Genomic DNA, 23188 nt, shown 5'->3' on the forward strand with positions numbered 1-23188 from the left:
AAGTACAGTATGTTTATATAAATCATTTAAATGTGTAGCATAATCATGTTCTAAGATGTGAGTAGGCTGTGCCTATCAAAATCAGTTTATTTACTTCTCCACTAAACGTTATGACATCATTTCAAACAATATTAATTAAACGTTATTGGAAAATTCAATGTGAAGTACATTATTGCCTGTAAATACTTTAGTCACATGTTGTTATTTTTTTTTAATTTCTGTATACAATATTAGGATGTATCTACTAATTTTGAAAATATAAGATTACAAGTAGTACCTACTGCACTATAGAATAAAACAAAAATCTATTTACTATTAGGAAAAAGTTGGAAAAATAATAAAAATTATTAGACAGAAGTGAATTTATTTTTCTCTGATGTTCTAGGAACACAGTTATGTTTTTTATAAACACATTTTAAAATTTAAATTATTCCCACATGTTGTATTGTTGTGCTTCGGGGCCGAGAGAAGTTCTACGTAAATAAGGTTACTTTTTTTTATAAACATTTTATCTCTTTGCTAAGTCTATAATAATTAGCTACTGGCCTTAGAAGAAGAAAAACTAAAAAAAAAATGTGATCATTTATGAGAATACAAAGTTGGACCAGCCTCTTTACCTACCTGAATTTAATGGTCGCCTCATTTGGTTGTATGTTGATGTCATCATTACAACAAGCATCTAACATTCTAACCAGCTCGACTCTAGTACCCTGTCTTAGAACTGAAATGAAATTCGGGACTCAAATTTTGTTAAATTGTTTTTTAAATGATTATAGTACATTTGGTTGAAAAGAATATGTCTTGAAAAGTAATTTTAATTATCACCAACAGAAATAGGAATACAGATAGGCCTCTTTTAAACTCGTTAAAAGGGTTGACTCAACCATGAAATTTGAATACAGATGAACCGAATATAATACATACAACTGATGATTACACTGCATAACTTGATTTTGATTTCCAGCCCAGATCAGTACATATTTGGAAAATACAGGCCTTATAACTACATAACTGCGACAAAAACGCCGATGAATGTTCTTACTAGAGTGGTCACGTGAAAGTCTCATGAACATCCAATGCTAAATCCTAACTGATTCTACCAAGGCTTCAACCCACGTGTTGTCTAACTAATGCCAGCGCTAGGTTTGTTGTTCACGCGTTGATCACGCGTTTTTATTACCCCGTTTGTTCGGCGACTCTGTAGTATGTATTACTGTGCTGAACGGTTTTGTTGTATTATGTAATGTGTTTTATTTTAAGAGTTTACGAAAGCCTCATACCTCCCATTTGAAGAAATCTTTCCACAGCTTTATCACTGGAAATTTACATCGAGAAAATTAAGAGTATCTTTCTGGGTTTAAATTTTTCTAATATAAAAAATTACTGAAATTTTTTTTCCAAGCGACATTTATTTATATATATTTATTTATTTTAATTATCTTGTCAAATGTCACTTTGTTCTGATACGGTATCTACGTATAATTAAAATTAACGAATACCTATAAATAATCCGCTGTTGAGATATTTGTCAATCTGTTGTTCTTATTTGAAGTTTTTAAAACGACTTTTATAAGCAGCAAACGAAATACTTTGATTGATGACCATAGCTTTAAAAATACATTAGATTTCATTAAAGTATAATAAAATGCTCGTTGCTAACTAGTAGGATGGTTTTTGATCATTCGCCTACATTTTATTTCAGTCAGTTTAATAAAAAAACCTAATTTAGATTATTGTATTAAAATTATCTTCTGTTATATAATTTTCTGGTACCATCTTTTGATACATACTTATATTGTTATCGCTATCCATAGAACAATATTTTAACAACTGTTTCTTTTTTTTCACTTGAAGTAAAATTCAAATTTTTTTTTGAGAAATTTTCAGTGTCAAAATGTGCAATAGTTGATTATACCATATAATCAAAAAAAAACCTCCTCTAGTGAGCCATAAATTTATATGTAATAATATTTGTTTCAAAAACTGTGGTAGCAGTATTGTTATTTTCCATTGATGATACCTGCCAGTTTGTCATCTGTATTGCCAGAGTAATAAAAAAAATGCTTGAAACACATCATCCGATTTTTATTATCCACAGTAATTATCGAAATAGGGTCAAGCAAGAAAATGGTGAGTGGTCTTATGCTCTAATGCAATGCATAAAAGAATTTCAGTTCTGCACTTTTTGTGAGCAGAAATACAATTACTGCGATCTTCAAATCCTCATGTTCTCCATGATTGTTTGTTAACTTAGTGCATTTGGAATATGTGAAAATATAGACTAATTATGGTAATGAGTTGCGCAATTTAAATATAGAACTTCATTTATCAATCGCTACTTCATAGAGAAGCCGAGGATGACACATAAGAATAACACTGCGCATTTTTTTGTAAAGATGCTGCGACTAACCGGGTTATGATTACACCGTACCTCGCGCGATCGCTCGATCACCTGACTTGCCTGTCTATACTATAATTATAATTAATTTATACCTAAAGAAACCTATAGCGAATTCATGCTGTTTTTGAAAGCAATATTTCCTATTAGTCAGCATTTCCTGTTGACTGATGGTGTCAGTACCATCCTTTTAATGGAACTACTTATTTTGTAGGTTTTTGGTGCTTTCGGCCAATATACTAATTTCATGACTCATGAGAAAGCTTTTAAGAAAACTAAACTGAGAGTTCTATTGAGAACACTAAGAAATCTAAATAATAATAATAATATCATATTTGTTCCAAATAAATATAATATTTGTGTACCTAAGCAGTAGCTAGAACTAAATGTTTAATTTATAATTTAATCTATTATGCCAACTCTCGAATAAAAAAAAAATGGTATTAACAGAATTCCGAAAAAGATCACACATGTGTGGTATGTACTTTATTTAAAACACAGTGCACTCTACAAAAATAGGAGAATTGCTTAAAACGTCAGTTTGAGAGAATAAATTAAAAATTATAAAACCGTTATTTAAAGAACTGACAATGACATTGTACATGTTACGTAAAAATAAATAGATATACAATGCATTCATTTTTTGGAGTACCAATATGCATATACAATTTTACATGTTAAAAAAAATAATTTTAGAGATTTTTACAAAAATCATTGTCTGCATATTGATTAGGTATACAACATACAACTTTTTTTTATCGATTCATTAATATCTAGACTAAAGTGCTTTTACCACATATTATTTAGAAGTACAAATTACTTTCTTAAAATATCACGACATTTAAATACGTTTAAATACGCCTAGATAAATGGATATGGAACGGGAGTAACACAGATGTGTGGGAAAATTTCTTAGGGTAATTTCATATGGCCAAATAAACAAAAATGATAAAACATATTTTCTTCTTCAGTATGTACAGTTTCGGCCACAAAATCTTGGGCAGTTCTGTCATTCCAGTGACGTAAGCTCTAAAACAAGCTTTACGTACTTATAACCTCAAATTTGCCATGTTTGTCATTTTGACGTTGACTAGAATGTGGATGATGACGTGTGTCAAAATTTATTTTTTAAAAGTGTCAATCATTATGACAATAAAGCATAGACTACAACGTGTTTTTTTAAATGACAGGAAAATACTGCCCAAGATTTTCTGGTCGAAACTATACCTACATAATACATATATTTAAATATAAAAAGTTAGAATATCACCATACTTATTACTTAAATTTTGATTTTAAATCTAATGTAGTTTGTTGATAAGTTGGTAAAAGTATATAGTACGACTTACGACAACCATGGAAAATGATTCATTTTATGGGTATGAAAATATGTGACACAAAGAAGAAATACAATTAACATTGTCGGCTACGCCTCGTCACACAATTTCATTCACGGACGATAAAGAACATTTTTGCGTTCTAGTTATAGAAATTACTATTCTTTAGAAAATTGATGATTGCAAAGCATACATCTATCTTTTTTTTTTTGGGTAAAGTTTTTTTTTACTGCAGTTCGTATTATTCTTAGAAAATATTTTGCTGACTCCTCGCCTTTGAAGCATAAGACATTTAGCATACCCTTTATTGTGTCATTTTTACTTCCTGCGCGTTCGCTGAGAAAATATTGCAAAAGGAACGAATGACTTGTTTATTGGCGTTTCATAGGTCTTTGCATGTGAAAAAGTAGGTAGGTACTGCATTTCCGTCTGTCGTCTGTTATCGATTTTACTCGGAAAATAATTTCCGGAACTGTACGACTGACAGTTAACAAATTTTAATGAATTTTATTGTTATCTGAAAATTCTGCGTTATGAATACAATTTAAAATGTGTAAAATAAAAAAGTTATATATTTTTATATATGTACACATATTTTTATCGTGGACAATAATGATGGAATCTAATTTATATCTTTATTTTGTGTTGTCTTACTTGAAATCTACAGTGTAGACTTATTCCCTGTCGAAATTTGATGACGTCATTTAGAAAATTTATTAAATAAATGTTTGCTAAAAAATGAGCTTTTAACTGATGTTAATAATGCAGTCAACTTCGATAATCTACCGGACTTGTTTTACTTTACTTCAGACACGAGAGAAATTTTATCTAAATTACTTTAGCCGATTTTTTGTAAAATATTTACTAATTTTTAATCTATTATCCTTAATTTTTTACCTGTTATTTAGTTATTTTATTACGAGATATTTGAGATAACTTTTTAAGAATCCCATCAAACTTTCGACGTGATAACATTTTATTTAACGATAAGTAAATAATAGATACATTTTAAATGAAAAATTGTGTACTGTCAAAAACTATTGTATAGCAAAGTTTCATATATTGATGACCATATACTCTGTCTCCTAAGGACCCTAGTTCCATAATCTCGTGCTTGTTATTACGTTTCCACATAAACAATAATAAACCTTTTTCGTAACGTCCAAACACCCGTAATGCTTCTGTAATGAGCTAATGAAGCATCGAAGAAGTAGATAAACAGGCAGAACTCTCATTCATTAGTGATAATGATAAGTGATTAAGTATGATTACGTCATTGTTTATCAGTACACTTTAACTAACAACTTCACCAGTCCTGTGGATGACGATCTGTACTTCCTAAACAATCCTGGTCGCCTTAACCTTAAATCAGTTTTTATCGCTCCAACTGACGAATTTGAAAATTTTAATTATACTATTCATCTCCGGTCTCCAAACACGTTCCAATCATTGCAAAACCTCTAGCACATTTAGTCAATACATGTGTACATACAAAAATGTTTTCAAAATTTTTGAAGTTGAATAAATCTACTGCATTACTTAAGAAGGGAAGAACTTAACAACAGGAACAGTTTTCATTTTATTGCATGAAGGATTATCACTGTGTGTGTGTTAGCTTGTGAAAAAACTCCGATTCAAATCTGTTGCAATTGCAATTGAATGTCTCTAAAATAAATACTGTCATTCATAAATGGTTTACAGCAAATAAACTTTAGCTAATAATTAATAACGAAGAGAAAACTCAAAGCATCACATTTTCATGGAGAGCACTTGAAACAGGAAATGACCCTATTAAAATTATTGGGAATTACCCTAAATCCTAAATTGACCTGGGAAGCTCATGCAAACTCTATGAATTGTAAAGCATCATATCTCATTCGACAGTTACGCAAACAGATCAACACCAAAGCTCGCATAAATCCCTACTTTCCCTCTTGTACAACCTAACGCAAAAATGTTGACCCTGTGGGCGGAACCGAGCTGCCAACCCTCGTCAGCTTATCGCAACAGGGTGTCTCCAAGAGCAGAATTTTAAGGTAGGTTCAACCCACGAAGGTAGAAGAGACCGGAGGGAGCGTACCGTATGCTAGCAATGTAACGATTCTGGCATCGTTCAAGACCCGGTCAGACACCGGTTATGATCTTATTTGAACAAGGCGCCAATATTTGCCAGCCCGACGCAAACGCGCCCCTACACTCAACAGCTGACAGGGTTTGGATTTCCAGTGGCGTACTATCACGTAACCCGTGCTGTTTATATGCAATTGTTCGTTCTTGAGTTTGAGTTTAGTTGTGCTGTTTTAGTTTTGGACGTGTTGTTGGTGTTTTTAATTTGAATAGACTTTGATTATAACCAAAGATCATAATAACATTTAGAGACTTATATATAAGGTGGTCAACATAAAATATGTTGCCCCGCCACTGGTTACGACTGCTAAACATTTAGAGGGTGGAGCTTAGTTAGCACAGCGCGCATTTCAAGTAGGGTCATAAACGGTGCCTGAGTCTGTGTCACAAAATTCACGACACCTTCCCTCCGGTCTCTTCTACCTCCGTGGTTCAACCTAAGATGTATGTAAATCAATTTATATTTGAGCTAATTAGTTTGGAACTTGGCACCCATAAAAGTAAAATAAATTCTTCTTTTTAATGCTAAGAAAAAATATGTTTTCATAGTTTTTAAGATTTCAATTCCATTCTGAACCTTTGGTCGTAAAAGGTCAGAAATTAGAAGCAAACTTTTTAAAGCTTTGGAATAAGAAATGCTGACGCGTTGTGTAATAATGTCTTTAAAGTTTAGGAACTGCTAAAAAATGAAAACAACTGTCAAAGCTTCGTTGAGAGAGCCTAGACTTCTAGAATGCATAACTAATAAAGTCACAGATAAAACTTAACGACAAAGAAACGTCATTTCTGTCAAAAATTTCAGGAAATTTTTCGTGGTTTTAGCCACAATTCAATGTGGTAAAAATTTACGTTGAGATCATATTGTGACTTATACGTCAAGTGAATGTTCATATCCACATTATATCTGTCACTCTGTTTGACACTTATCTATAGTGGCTAAAGCTTCAGAATTTTAACAAATCAAGTGTAGGCTATGAGTGTGAATCTACTTTGTCGTTAAGTTAAAAGTTTTGTCTGCGACTTTATATAGTACATATTAATATTTTATTTCAATTTTTAATTTTAAGCAATCCCGCTTCCTGAAAATACTTGTTACCCCTAGCTAATTCCAAATTTTCGTGAATTTTAAAAAACCAAACGTCCCTAAAGGTTGTAAGAATCGTTAACTGGCTAATAAAATTTATGTTCTTTTAGGAGTGTTAAGCTCCAAGCTAAAACTATATAGTAAAAATTTAGCTGAAACATAGATTTACTTGCTTCTCATCTTAGATTGGGCCTACTTTAAAATTTCGGCCTTGAAAACATCATGTTGTGATAAACTGACGAGGGTTGGCAGCTCGGTTCCGCCCATAGCGTCAAAACTTTTTCGTTCGATTGTACGTGTTATAGGCGAACTCAGCTATCACGAAGATTGTAGAGCACTTTTCAAAAGTTTTAAAAGCTTAACAGTTCTCTGCGTGGAGATTTTCCAATTTTTGAGATATATTAATGCCAAAAAATACACAAAATCTCCGCATTTTCATGGCGCCAGATTTCGTCATTTCTTAAAAACTGATTTCACGAGACTCATCACGACCAGAAATACTCGATTCCACTGTGTTAAATTCTGTAACTCTATTCCCAATGAAATCAAAGAACTGAATTTTTCGTAACAAAATAAAAAAAAAATGTTCCTGAGAATGGATTCTACTCATCTGAGGAATGGCTCGCATTTATGATTATATATACAATCATGATATTGATCTAATTTTATTTTTTATTTTCCAAGCGTAAGCAAAGGAATTATTGTAACCGAGTTCATCAACCGACCCCCTACTTTTATGTTTTCTCGAAATTTCATGACCCCTAGAGTACGAAGAAATAAGTCTAGAAACTGTTTGTTTCAAAAATGTAATGTAACATAATGCCAAATGGATGATATAAGAGTGCTTTTTGTGTCAAATGAAATTCTAACGCGTATTCCGACTAATTTTTCAATTAAATATCTCTTAATTCAGGGGCGAAGGAAGTTCTGTCGAAATAACATTCGACAATTTTTTCTTGTTAATTTTGTTTGTTATACTGTTTATATGCGTAGATTTGTTTATTTGACAGTGTGAAAAAGATTGTACCCTTTAATGCACAAATAGAAAAATAGATCAATAAATAACTAAAATAAATAATTACGGCATACATCTTTAGGGTCATTCTAATCATTTTGTAATGATTTTTTAACCTTAAAAACGAGTCATTTATGTAATCATGTATCACTGTAAGTACATTCTTTTTAAAAAATTACTACCAATTCGACTAAAATTTAAGAGTTACCTACTGATTTTACAGCATCAAAGAGTTTATCGAATTCAGCGGTACACAGTTTTCGTTTCTGTATTTGGTCCTATGCAAATTATATTGGTGTTAGTTTACTTATACCTATTTACCGAAGAACATAGGGTCCGTACTTTGTGCATAATAAATATATGGCGAATAAACGTATTATTATGATTAAGACCCACCACTGACCCGGAAATGACCGGCATTCAGGCAAGACTTCTATCATTACGGGTACTAAGACCAAGTAATGATATGCATTGATTAGATTAACAGAACAACTTTCGAGATTCTAGAATTACAGCATACAAATTAGTCTGCTATTATTCTCTAATCTCACCCCATCCCCAAAAGTCCAGCGTAACTACCGACCATTTATCCGCGCATCACATGAAAAGTGACCTACACTACTCTGACCTACTGGTGCTAATCTAATCTGACTGACATGATCAGACTGTTCAAGAAACTTACGAACAATATGACATGTTCCTAACAAAACAGCTTTTTGAATTTTGACAATTATTGAATCATTCAAATGCAAAGACTTTAAATTCTCAACTAAGCTATTTGGAACTACACCTACATTAGAGATAACTAGGGGTAGAATTGAAATTTTTTTAAGATTCAACATGGATTTCATTTCTATCGATAATTGTAGATATTTTGAAATCTTGGTGTTGTATGTATGAATAATGTTGTTTGTGTTAGGAATAGCAATGTCAATGAGAATGGCTTCGTTCGTGTGTTTTTTGATAAGTATGATGTCTGGTCTGTTAGCTGTAATGTTTAAGTCTGTAAGTATTGTGCGATCCCAGTATAATTTGTATTTGTTATTTTCAAGGAATGGAGACGGAATGTAAGTGTAATAGGGTGTCGTATCTTCGATTAAGTTCATAAGTGTTGCTAATTCTTTGTGAATGATTTTGGCTGTGTTGTCGTGTCTAGCTTTGTAATCAGTTTGTGCTAGGATGCTGCAAGAAGAGATTATGTGCTGGATCGTTTCAGGTTTTGCTTTGCATAGGCGACAGCAGTCGTTTTTTATGTTCGGATCTTTGATGATGTATTTTCTATAATTCTTGGTATTGATTACTTGGTCTTGAATAGCAAACACAAATCCTTCTGTTTCGGCATACAAACTTGATTTTTTTAACCAAATCAACGACATCTTCTTATTGACATGATTTTCTTCTAAGTCTTTGTAGAATTTTCCATGTAGTTGTTTTTGTTTTAGCCCACTTATTATTTTATCTATTGTGTGGGGGGTGTGGATTTCTTCGGTGTTCGACAGATTTAAGGGTGTGTGGTTCAAATCTGCTCTTGTGATGGTGCGAAACATTTCATTTCTTTCCGCTCGTTTCAAGAAATACTTCTTCAAATCTGAGATTTGTCTCTGATATAAGTTTTCTAAGTTCTGGAAACCCCTTCCTCCATTCTGTCTTGGTAATGAGAATCTCTCAATCGACGATTTTGGGTGATGCCTTCTATACTGTGTGAAGATTTTCCTTGTTGCGATGTTTAAATTTTCAAAATCAGTTTTGGACCATTTAATGACTCCAAAAGAATATGTTAGCAGTGGAACGCAGAATGTATTTACTGCTTTCATTAAATTTTTTCCATTTAACTGTGTCTTCAATATTAATTTTAATCTCGCTACGTATTGATCTTTCAACTGTGTTTTCGTTTTGGTATGATTGATGTGGGAGGATTGACAGAAACCCAGATATTTGTATGTATCGTTTCGTTCTTGGGCTTCAATTATTTCCTTATTCTGTGTTATATGTGGTACTTGGTGAAAAACGCCTTTTCTGATTGCTTGGGTCTTACATTTCTCAATACCAAAGGACATACCAATATCACCGGAAAATTGTTCAGTCAGATTTAATAGGTTTGTTAACTGATTTTGTGTACTTGCATATATTTTTATGTCATCCATATATAGCAAGTGACTTATTCTGTTTTCTCTTTGTTTGTTAATTCTTATATTGAACCCATAATTGCAGCTGTTCAGGATATCGGAGAGGGGATTTATTGCTAAGCAGAACCATAACGGGCTAAGAGAATCGCCTTGAAAAATTCCTCTTCGGATCATTATTGGGTCTGACTGAATTGTTTGTTCATTTAAGGTTATTTGGAGGGTGGTCTTCCAAAATTCCATGGAACATTTGAGAAAAGTGCAGATTTTAGTATCAATCTTGTATAATTCCAGAATTTTGCATAGCCAGGAATGAGGGACAGAATCGTAAGCTTTCTTATAATCAATAAAAGCAGTATATATGTTTCGGTTTTCTTTTCTAGCTTGTTCACAGATGATGGAATCTATGATTAATTGCTCTTTGCAGCCAAAGGATCCTTTAATACATCCTTTCTGTTCTTCATTAATGATGTCAGAGTTAAAACAGTGTTGATATATTTTTTGTGTAATGCATGAGGTTAATATTTTATATATTGTCGGTAAACATGTGATAGGTCTGTATTTTGATGGATTTTTTGTGTCGTTATCTTTAGGTTTTAAGTATGTTACACCATGACATAAGAATGTTGGAAAAGAGGATGGGTCAAGAAGGAACTGATTTAAGTGATGTAGTAAATGAATATGTACACAATTTAATTTTTTTATCCAAAAATTATGGATTTTGTCTGGTCCTGGTGATTTCCAGTTGTGTGTCTTATTGATGGTATTTATTAATTCGGCAAGTGTTATCTGATGATCATTCATTGGTGTAACTGTGGATAGTTTATTATATATATGAGGAATCCATTTGGCAGATTGGTTAAATTCAAATTCTTGAGACCAAAGTTTTGACCAAAATGTTGTTACATCTTGTGAACTTGCTATTTCACCGGATAATTGAGTTTTGCTTGAATTAGTTAAATGTTGATAGAATAGTTTTTCGTTTTTTTTTTATTATTATTATTATTATTATTATTATTATTATTATTATTATGTATTTTGGCATAGTTTTTTGGGAGAAAATTATGTTGTTGAGCTTTGTACTGTCTATTTTACATTTTAATATCCAGACCAATAGAATACCGGTGTTAAAACACAGAGGAAGAGGCAATCATTTTGCTGTCATTTTGCTAAACGATACAAATTGCTTAATGTGTTTGTTATTGTTTTCAATTATTATAAATGAAAAAATTGTTAGCCCATTGAGATACAGATTTTTTTTAATGAGCATTTTAAAAATATTTGTAGAATTGCGTTGTCAAAAATTTGTAAGGCGAAATTTGAAGCTGTAGAATTTTCAAAATGATTAACGTGAATTGCGACCAGGAGCACTAATTATTTTGACACGAATAAATGATGGAACGATTAACTCGCACAGATACTGAATCGAGGAGTGTTGCTATGTGAGTAGTGCAAGTGACCCTAAAATAAATCTGTCATAAGTGCACCTGTTCACTCATCAGATATCCACTACTTCCTAATTAATGTTGATAATATACATACTAGGATAGAAGTTGAGTCCAAAGCTGACGCTGAGTTGAAAAGTAAAAAACTGTTGAGTCATAAGAACTGATTTTTTAAAGAAATATAACTGGAAATAGTAATGATGTAACTTTTGTATTTTTTTCTTAATCTCATGATAGCTTTAGAATATTTGATAGCTTTGTCATCTTCACCACAGAGCAAGTAGCCTTTTAACGTTATCAACTTATCATAGAAAATCATCGATCACCGATAAGTATTGTAAACAACAAACAATTATAGACATTATTGTGTAAAAAGAATTAAAAAGCTTATGTTACACGAAAAGTTAGTTAAACACTAAAATCCTGGATTAATAGAAATAGTTAGCGATTGGGAAAGTTCTGGTCAATAGAATTGCGATCATTCCGTTTCAAATTATGTAAAGTGAGCTCATGATTACCATAGTAATGGATCATTTAAATTAGTGGTTTGTTAAAATTAATCACTACTGTGGCAAACAAGTATACTCATAAAAAAAAACACCTGTTTCACATTGCTAAAATTGGGCAAAATCAGCAACAGATTCGCATATAATTTTTTCAATTGTTTATTCAAGGACAATCCACTAAAATATGACGATTTTTAATCGGTGTTTGATTCTGTTCCAACCGTCGCCACGGTCTTGTGCCCGTCATAAAACTGGTAATTTCAAAAAGTGCAAAAAACTGAAATAATTCCAATTAATAAACGAAAAAAAAAAAAAAAAAATTGGGTGAACGTTAAATAGGATTAAAAAAATGTGTAGTTGAAAGAACTATTCTTTGTTTTGACTGACAAAGATATTGATATTTTAGAGGTACAGAATATTCTTTAAGAGGTCGTTAGGTTATACTCAATTTCCACAAGCATTCTTGTCCGGAGTCATAGTTTATTTTAATATATCAATGTTAATTATATTGAGGTTTTACAAGTTTTATTTTCTTCGTTTCGTCGGTCATAAGGTGATAGAATTCAACAAAACTTAAAGTTTGTCCAGAATTATAAGAATTTTATGGACTCCCAACGTTAATTCGTTTTACAGCCCAGGCGTCAATTCTATTGTACAGGTAAAGAGCCTGTCAGGGGAAAGCCGATGTTTTCTGTACCTAAGTGCGCCCCGCTCTTCAGCTGTACAATAAAATTGACAACAGGGCTGTAAAACGAATTAACTTTGGGAGTCCATAAAATTCTTATAATTCTAGACAAACTTTACTTACAAATTAACCCTATATGTCAAAATTATCGGATTGAAACTTGATGTCCTCGTTAGTAAACATTAAAATGAAAAACTAAAATGCACATTTGGCACTTTTGCTGTGATCTTTCCCAATAGCCCAAAAAATATGTTATTGACAAATCAGTTAGAACACAAAAACATCATATGAAAAATTTATTAAAAAAGTCTAAAAGCACGGAATTCTTATCCTCTGTACCCATAATAATTTAGTAAACAAAAATCAATATTTCATAATTTCTTTCCCTTTCCAAATTTTTATGAAATTCATGTTATAATGTTAGAGAACGGCTTGTACTGTACTCTTCCGCAAGCTGTTAAGCTGCAAGTGTTAGACAGTGGTTTCCAAACATGTGGCTCACCGCCCACTTTTCAAAAAGAAAATTATGATGCGGCCCCTCCTGTCCCTTCATACTTTCAGCCTACATAAAGAAAAAATATTATTGTTAATTAAACATCCTAACTATGCCAGCTTGACAAAAGATTTGTTACGAATTACAAACAATAATTTTAAAATATATAGTTCTAATGGTTGATATGTGAAATGGCTTTAATGTCATCCCACCAATTTATTAATGCCAGGATCAGTTCTTGTCCATAGCATCCGTAGATCATCTAGTACTATTTTAAATGGCCTAATGAATGTTCTTTGTGTTCAAATAGTTTCTTGTGCCGTTCCCTTAGATTATTTAAACGTCCTCAATTTCCCCCAGAAACTCTATGCGTCCTCTTGAATCCTTTCGGCACCCCCCATTCTGGGAACCACTGTGTTAGAGTATTCTGCTATCACCAATTCCCCGAAAAATCGAAAGAAAACGCTGAAGGAATACACGGTAAAAAAAACGTAAAATGTTACAACACAATTTGGATTTCTTTCCAAAAATCTGGATGTCTAGGGTAAAAAGTCAAAGCCGATTCATAAATCACAAGTGCAGGTCCATTGTCTGGGGGATTATTTGGGTTGTGTAGATGATAGACAAATTTTGGTTGGTGTTTTACCATCCACACATCATTCATAACATACACCTGAAATTTCAGTAATTTCGGACATTATCTATCTAATAAAAATTGACGCAGACAAATAGACAAGCGGACATGGGATACCTATATTTTCGTACTTTTGGGATTATTAAGCGTCGAGAAAACATGAAAGTAGCCATTTGTCCTATTATAGTACTTACGCTTGGGAAGTAAAAATGACGAACCACGAACCCTATGTAAATCCATACTGCAAGATCCGCTAATTTACGTGCGGTGTTGAAATATTTTCTCCATGCGCTGTAATTTACATTGGACGGTTTAACATGGTAATTGTTTTTAAGTTCTTATTAGAAACCTAGACAGTTTTCAAAGGTTCTTACTGGCAAGCTACTGAATAAAAATTAATATTTATAAGAAAATAAACATTAAGTGCATCCACGTACTGTATTTTTAGTTCTCGAGAGATTACGGTGTAGATGTTAAAACCCTAGCTAGAATTTATTTGTTCATCTCCACCAAAAATCTGATGTCATCTCAGAAATTATGTTAAGTAATTATAGTTTGCAATTTATATTTATTTGTGGTTTAATAATGTAGTGATATTTTTAACTTTTTTCTTTAGTCTATTGTGTGGCGTCCCTTGCGGACAAGGTCATAAACATCCATTGTGCTACATGCCACGGACAAAGACAGAAACACTCAAGATGGATACAACCAACTCTAAGCAAGGAGCTTTGCCTTAGCCGGCAGTAAAACTAGCGACCCAGAATCTAGCGGCTTTACACGAAGTCACTGTACTAAAAAAAAATGTGTTTACAATAGAATTTTCCAAGTTATTACAACCTACTTCACGTATTTTTCATTAAATTTAGGTGACTTACTAACTAATAAATGACTTATAGAATATTGCTTAAAGTTTATTTTTTATTATGGTTTTCTTATTTCATAAATATAAGCAGAGTTGCTCCATACTGTCAATGTATGCTATGTTAATAGGGCAAGTGAGTGGTCCATTTAGGTCCTGACCTGACCTAACCTTACATAGCCAATGCTTCTAATCGCATCATCATTGGCGATTGAACTATAAGTAATAATACCAAATACTAAAGAATAAAAGACTATATAGTTTATTTAGTTTACTTTAGTTTGGTAAAAGTTAATGTTAAAATTAAATTTGTGTTAAAACGCGAATCGCAAGCTTACCAGCTTTACCTTATACCTGTAGTATTTATTTATTCGACATATTTTCCCAACCACGGTTGTCTCAAAATCTGATTTCAGTTTGAATGTCTAACATTTTTTATCATAATCAAGATGACATATAAGTGAGCGAACTTTTTTTTAAATCTATGACAATCAAAGTCGAGGTTATTGCTTTAAGAATATAATGAGAGTAGATATTGTCTAAACTTGAATTAATTAGTGTCATCATCAGGGCTACAAGAAAATATTTTGTTCGTTTACAATATAGTACAAAGCAACAAAAATATTAACTAATTAATTATCATGTAGTGTAAACGTAGCATTGTTATTATTAATCTTGCTGAATTTTCTAAATAGCAGGACATCTTGCATTAGAATGGCATACCAAAAGGTTGCAAATAGAATCTTATTTCATGTAATGAGTAGATTCATTTTCCCCTTTTTGTCTAACAAGTTTACAATATAATTAAATTTGTAGATTTTCAGAAATAACGCTCAACAACATTAAAACCATTGTTTGTTAAGCGAGCCATGACAACACATAGTAGTGTAAATTACTGCTTATTTCATGTATACTACTTGACTGAATGATTTCGCAATATCCATCATGCACAGTAATTTCTACATTTTAAATATCGAACATTGATTATTTTGTTAACTAATAAGTTACTAACCTTCCTGTGTTTATGTTTCTGTATAAGTATATGTATATTTGTAAATAGCAAAAATAAATTTCGCTTAGTGATTATTTAGAAATTATTTTTATCACGCAAGATCATTATTTAGAATAACATAAACGCATATTTTATAATAAACGATTCAACCTCGATTTTTTATGACAATGTATTTTTTGTAATTTGGCATAATTTTTACATAATCTTAGCTAGTTAGAAAAAATACCTAATTTAGAACTAGGTAACAGTAGATTACTTGTAATTATAGGCATTTACTTTTATCACGCAATTCAGTTTTGCACAAAACAAAAGCAATTTCATTATCTGTTTTACATTTTAAATATTTTCATATTTTAAAATCAGATATGCAAAGACCCCAGAAACAGCAAATATGACGCAAAACAATATGTAAGCTTTTTACTTTGTTTTAAATGTTTCGCACAAATTGTACAGACCGCAAATATTATAAATTGTTTCACTTCTCGACTGGCTGAAAGTTATCTGAGTTTTAGTAACAAATAAGAAGTTCTATTATTTTTCTTATGTACCTAATACCAAGTGGCTTCTTCGAAACATTTGACTCAGAGCCTTTTGCTATATTTACGATTCTTCTTTCACGCGGTTTGTGGTGCATGAATAATTGACCATACACTTAACAACTGTCTAAAAATCATATGCTTATCCTATTTCTTGCAAAGTAACATTTAAAGAATTTATTAAATATTAACAGTCTTGGGGAAGCAACTTTTAAGACTCATAGGGACCGACTCCATGAATGTTATAGATAGCCTCATATGTGATATTGTTTTATGATAGTAATTATTATTATAATTGTTATGTATTTGTTGACAGGAAGCCATAGGTTTATTTTTAATTTGTTGGGTAAGATATAACATGGATATAACGACATCTTTCATTTGAGACACATCAGCGTCTGTTGTAGAATTCAAACTGACTTTGAAATAAATAAATCATAATGTTTTAATATTGTTTCTAGCATTTTTTGAATGTAAGGAAAAATAAAGGCTAAACAAGTTATAAATTCGTGTCTTCGAAATTAGTATGTACTGCTAGCATAGCTGAAAGTTATTAAGTAGGTATACCGTAAGTGAACGGAAAGAAAAAAAGTGCAATTGATTCAGTCCTTCAGCAAAAGAAAGTGGCACTTTTAAACTTGTCCGTTCAGGTAAGTAATTACGTAATTATTACTTCCACAACAAAAAAGTGGGATGGCAGGAACTATTGACTTGTTTATTTTCTTTCTTTCTTTCTTTCTGAGTCATATATTATACAAAAAAGCCACTATTAAAGCTAATTTAATTAAATGTTATGAAACCTTAATCAAAATATTTTTACTCTATTTTTACTTCCCGAGCGTAAGATAATCTTTGAGATTACTATATTGATTGTTGTGAAATTTCAGACATATTTTCAAGAATAGATAACAGTACATCAAAATTTGTCTAATCTAGCAATCAAAAATTTGATGTCACTTTAAAACTTTGCTTAGTAAATCCTGTTTAAAATGTGCAAGATAATATACTTAAGGTATATAACTGATCTGTACTTTAATAAGTCCACCCCTATTTTTAGCCTTATTCGTGAAGGTTAAAAAAACACTAAAATTCTGCAACATTATAATCTTACAATTCAACTTTACAGCTACACAACCCAGTGCTCTGAAATTTTTCACATGGTTTAAAGATTATTGTGACAATAATAAAAACTTGAAAATTTTGTGGGGTATATTTCCCTCGAAATTTGAGCAAAATATGCTTCTATATCTCAGTTTATAAGTGGAACATTGATTACTCATTACATAAAAAAAAATTGTTGACGTCATTAAAAAATTCAAATAGCAAAATTTTAAGCCAAAACACACCTCCGTGACATCACATACACCAGCGGCAACAGGTCATGTGGTCTATAACGTCTGCCCTGTTTATAAACTGTTTACCATATATTTTTCGTATTACATTCTAAATAACACTAAAAAGGTGGTATCAAAAAAAAAAAACTAAACATTGTAACGGCTTGTAAGCAAGAATTCTGGCCAAATATCCCAATTTGCAAATTCAAGAAACATCGTTAGAGGCTCATATTAGAGATGTAATCAATAGAGTTGTTTGAACTGCCAGTGTCAACAAAGTTTCCTGAAAGACCTTCAATATCTGAGGAAGTTGATGATTCGAGACGACTTGAGCAGAATCCGCAAATATCTTTGACAAGATTTCCTCAGCAGTCAGGAGTTCCTGGTGCAACATGAAATTGAACAATGGGTATTGACGAAAGGATTATAAAAAAAATGGTCTAAAAAGTTTAGACAGTACTTCCCTCGCTGTCGGAAAATTGACGACTGCATGCCTATTGTGTTTTTTTTCTTATTACATTTTTGCAGTGGGAATTTAAAAAAAAATTGCGATGACGTCATCAACATCTTTGCAAGGACACGTATATCAGTTGGGATAGATGTAGTGTAATACTAAGAATAAAATTATTGTATTCCCAAATTTTCGGGGAAATGAATTGGGTCGTTTTGAATATCGATTTGTTATAATCAATAAAATAACGAAACAATTTACTCACGTATACGGCGCCGGCGTGTAATATGAGAGGCAACTGAAAATCGTTTATGTATAAGCATTCTTAATTTAAGATGACAAGCGTTACAGCATACGTGAGAGTCAAACAGAAAAACTGTAAACAAAATCGATGGTCGTCTAGAAATTTTTATTGCTTCGACTTCCGCTTATTATATAAAACATTGGGTTTTATTTTAATTTTTGGCGGTGGAATTCACAATTTGTTGATTATAAACATGTCTATTCCACATTCGTGGAACCTAGTCAGCGCACAAAACAAATGCACGTCTGTAATGTTAAAGTCGATGTAAATAAGCGTGCTACCCTTATGTTTCAACCGAGTTTTTACTTTAAAAAAATTTGTGTCTACCAAATTGGGTTGGTCCAATGTAATACTAATAAGTGTTGCCTTTAATTTAATCAATAAAATAAATTGACTTCATTAATTTTTTTGAGCCACCTATTAAGAAAATCTAAAAAATATGAATGGAATGATAAATCACAAGTACTAACTCATCATACTTTTTGCATTTTAGATAGGATTTATTCAGCGAAATTTAAGGGTGACGTCATCAATTTTTTTAGGAGGGATGAACAAATACATTTTGAACAAAAGTTTACCATGCTTATAATAACTTTAAAATATCTCCAAGATTTCAAAGCATTCGGTTTTGTAATTCCTGATTAAATCGATAAAATAAATTCACGCATTCATTAATTTTTTTGAGTCACCCTGTATATGTAAATCCAAAAATATGAATGGAATGATAAATCATAAGTACAGACTCATCATATTTTGTACATTTTAGATAGGATTGATTCAGCAAAATTTTGGGGTGACGTCATCAATTTTTTAGGGGGATGAACAAATACATTTTGCTAAAAAATTTACCATGCTTATAATAACTTTAAAACATCTCCAAGATTTCAAAGCATTCGGTTCTGTAAATCCTGATTAAACCAATAAAATAAATTCATGCATTCATTAATTTTTTTGAGTCACCCTGTATATGCAAATCCAAAAAATTTGATTGAAATGATAAATCACAAGTACAGACTCATCATATTTTGTACATTTTAGATAGGATTTATTCAGCAAAATTTTGGAGTGACGTCATCATTTTTTTAGGGGGGAAGGGCAAATACATTTTGATAAAAAATTTGCCATGCTTATGATAACTTTAAAACATCTTCAAGATTTCAAAGCATTCGGTTTTGTAGTTCCTGAGTAAATCAGTAAAATAAATTTTTCGCATTCATTAATTTTTTTGAGTCACCCTGTATATGCAAGTCCAAAAAATATTAATGGAGTGATATATCACAAGTACAGACGCATCATATTTTGTACATTTTAGATACGATTTATTCGGCAAACTTTTGAGCTGACTTCATCAAGTTTTTGGAGGGGATAACCAAATATATTTTGAATAAAGATTTATAATGCTCTTTATAGCCTTAAAACATTTGCAACATTTCAAAACATTCGGGTTAGCAGATTCAAAATTAAATTGCAAAATGTTGTTTTATAATTTTGATTTTTTTTCCAAAAATCTGGACGTTTCGGGTAAAAATTGAATTCGGAGTCGTAAACTACATGTGTAGGACTATGTTATTTTATACAATTTAAGACCCATTTACTATGTACAATTTTGTGACGTCATCGCATTAGTGGTGGAAATGATTAGACAAATTTTGGTTAGCGTTTTACCATCTACATGATATTCCTAATATAAGTACAAAATTTCACAACAATCGGTCCAGTACTTTCGGAGATTATCTGTCTAATAAAAATCCGGGAGACCTATTTCTTCGTCTTCTAGGGGTCATGAAAGATCGAGAAAACGTAAAAGTAGAGAGTCGGCCGACGGACTCGATTACAATACTTCCTTTGCTTACGCTCGGGAAGTAAAAATTGTGAAATTAAGAAAAAAGTGAACATGTGTCTTGAACAAAATGGTGAACATTTTCAACGTTTACTGTGATGTTTAACCGTTTCTTTTTATTGTAATAAATTAGTTTTATTTTTTAATAAGATATGAGGCATTTAGGCAACCAATTATACAGATGCATGTGGTCTTTGTCATACGTCCTTGGGCATTTAGTAAAGTTTAAAACTGGGAGGCGGCACGATTTCAGTACCTACTTCGACCCTATAATCATTTATAGAAACACTGTATTATCACATCCTGCGAGAGAGTTTTGTCGTCTCTACTGAAGTAACTCATGCACATCCTACTTTCACAACTAAAAAATCATTAAGCTTAGTGTGTAGATGTGTATTATAGATGACAATAATTTAAATTTAGGTACAGTACATACTGCCAACAGATTCAGTCATTTCTGATCACACGGAAGTTACTGGTTTCGCAAAGGTAAATGCAAAATAAACAACTGTAAAAACTAGAATGTTAAATGTTACATTTTTAACCACAGTGAACATTTTCGTTTATTGTAAAACGCGATTAACTTGGATCAGCTGACTATTGTTTAGAAGGATAAACAGTCAAAACAAAAATGTAGCATTTCTAACAGTGAATTTAAAATATTCGTTATACACAAAAATTGGACGGACGGACATATGTACATATAAGTTATTTTGATGACGAATAAACAAATCGTATTTAAATAATGTATATTTATCTACAATTTTTGTCATATCATTTGTTAAAAATGTTACAAAATATATTTTAAAAATATGCCATTTAAAATATCTAAAATTCACTCTGCGTCAACACTATCAAGTCTTGACGTAAGTAAGTAAATACTTGTCAGCGTGTCTCATTTCACTTTTCTCTTTTTTGCAGCCATTTTAGCTTCTTCCTGTTCACATTTTTTTGGTATTTCTCTTCGTTTTCTGTTGATTATTTTAGCGTCGTATATTCTTCCCTGATTCTCATTACATGTTCCAGTATGATCCAGTCTGCGGTTTTTGTAATTTTTCTGGGCTCAGCGCTTTGTATTTTCCCTTTTTGACTTTTTGTTGTATCCAAGTTGCAGACCCAAGTGTGTTACTACTCTTTTAAATACTTGTGTAGATAGTTACACATCTCATTTTTGCTTAAGAAAGAATTCTTTACATTAGTAAAGAGTCTGACTATCTTTTCTGTTCTTATATTAATTTTTTTGTCCACTTTTCAATTTTGTTCTGTCATGATGCCTAGGTATTTGAAACTACGTACCTACTTGTTCTAGGTAGTTTTATACGCTTCAGGTTTACTTGATGTTTTTTGCTTATTGTCATTGTCTTGGTTTTCTCGTATTTATCTTTATTATTATTATTATAACCCTTGCAATCCCCTATTTGTTTGCAAGCGTCGTGTGACGTTCTTATTGGAAATTAGAACAGCTATGGAGTATATTGACCGCCCCAGCCAGTTAACATATGACAAATCATGCAAAACCTTTGTAAAGTAATTTTTAACAATCTTTCTAAAAAAAAAGTTGTGAGAAAACGAGATAATTTCCTTAAAAACCTGATTTATATATCTACACATGCTCAAAAAATGACGCACCGAGTCAACAGTACGTTATTAAGATGACGAATTTAAGTTCGAGAAAAATTTGACGTTTACTTACTAAAACACTGACAAAATATCGATTTAGAAAGATAGATAAAAAACATTTGACGTTTACTTACTAAAACACTGACAAAATATCGATTTAGAAAGATAGATAAAAAAATTGGTTTAAAGAGTTTAGACAGTACTTCCCTCGCTGTCGGAAACTTAACGACTGCATGCCTATTGTGTGTTTTTTCTCATTACATTTTTGTAGTAGGAATTTAAAAAAAAATTGCGATGACGTCATCAACATTTTTGCAAGGACACGTATATCAGTTGGGATAGATGTAGTGTAATACTAAGAATAAAATTATTATATTCTCAAATTTTCGGGAAAATGAATTGGGTCGTTTTGAATATTGATTTGTAATAATCAATAAAATAACGAAACAATTTACTCACGTATACGTATCAGAGGCAACTGAAAATCGTGTATGTATAAACATTCTTAATTTAAGATGACAGGCGTAACAGCATACGTGAGAGTCAAACAGAGAAACTGTAAACAAAACGACCATCGGTTTTATTGCTTCGACTTCCGCTTATTATATAAAACATTGGGTTTTATTTTAATTCTTGACGGTGAAATTCACAATTGGTTGATTATAAACATGTCTATTTCACATTCGCGGAACCAAGTGAGCGCATAAAACAAATGCAGGTCTGTAATGTTAAAGTCGATGTAAATAAGCGTGCTACCCTTATGTTTCAACCGAGTTTTTCCTTTAACAAATTTTGTGTCTACCAAATTGGGTTGGTTGGGGTGTAATACTAATAATAAGTGTTGCCTTTAATTTAATCAATAAAATAAATTGACTTCATTAATTTTTTGAACCACCTCTTAAGAAAATCTAAAAAATATGAATGGAATGATAAATCACAAGTACAAACTCATCATATTTTTTGCATTTTAGATAGGATTTATTCAGCAAAATTTAAGGGTGACGTCATCAATTTTTTTAGAAGGGATGAACAAATACATTTTGAACAAAAGTTTACCATGCTTATAATAACTTTAAAATATTCCCAAGATTTCAAAGCATTCGGTTTTGTAATTCCTGATTAAATCGATAAAATAAATTCACGCCTTCATTAATTTTTTTGAGTCACCCTGCATATGCAAATCCAAAAATATGAATGGAATGATAAATCACAAGTACAGACTCATCATATTTTGTACATTTTAGATACGATTTATTCGGCAAACTTTTGAGCTGACGTCATCAGTTTTTTGTAGAAGATAACCAAATATATTTTGACTAAAAATTTATTATGCTCTTTATAACCTTAAAACATCTGCAAGATTTCAAAGCATTCGGTTTTGTAGT

The 23188-nt window shown here is 31.6% G+C and overlaps 1 long non-coding RNA gene across 1 annotated transcript in view; it reads right to left on the reverse strand.

Annotated features, from left to right (window-relative positions):
- Window positions 1-371: 371 nt before the first annotated feature.
- LOC135134840 (uncharacterized) overlaps window positions 372-23188 on the reverse strand; it is a 27521-nt gene continuing 4704 nt past the window's right edge. The window contains exons 2-3 of the long non-coding RNA XR_010281390.1: window positions 622-721; window positions 372-562 (exon numbers count right to left, since the gene is read on the reverse strand). This is a non-coding gene — a long non-coding RNA (uncharacterized LOC135134840). The remainder of the gene's footprint in view (window positions 563-621; window positions 722-23188) is intronic.

The sequence above is a fragment of the Zophobas morio genome, unplaced genomic scaffold (genome assembly GCF_036711695.1).
Source record: "Zophobas morio isolate AGI-343-1 ecotype UQ-CSIRO unplaced genomic scaffold, CSIRO_AGI_Zmor_V1 ptg000024l, whole genome shotgun sequence".
Classification (NCBI taxonomy): domain Eukaryota; kingdom Metazoa; phylum Arthropoda; class Insecta; order Coleoptera; family Tenebrionidae; genus Zophobas; species Zophobas morio.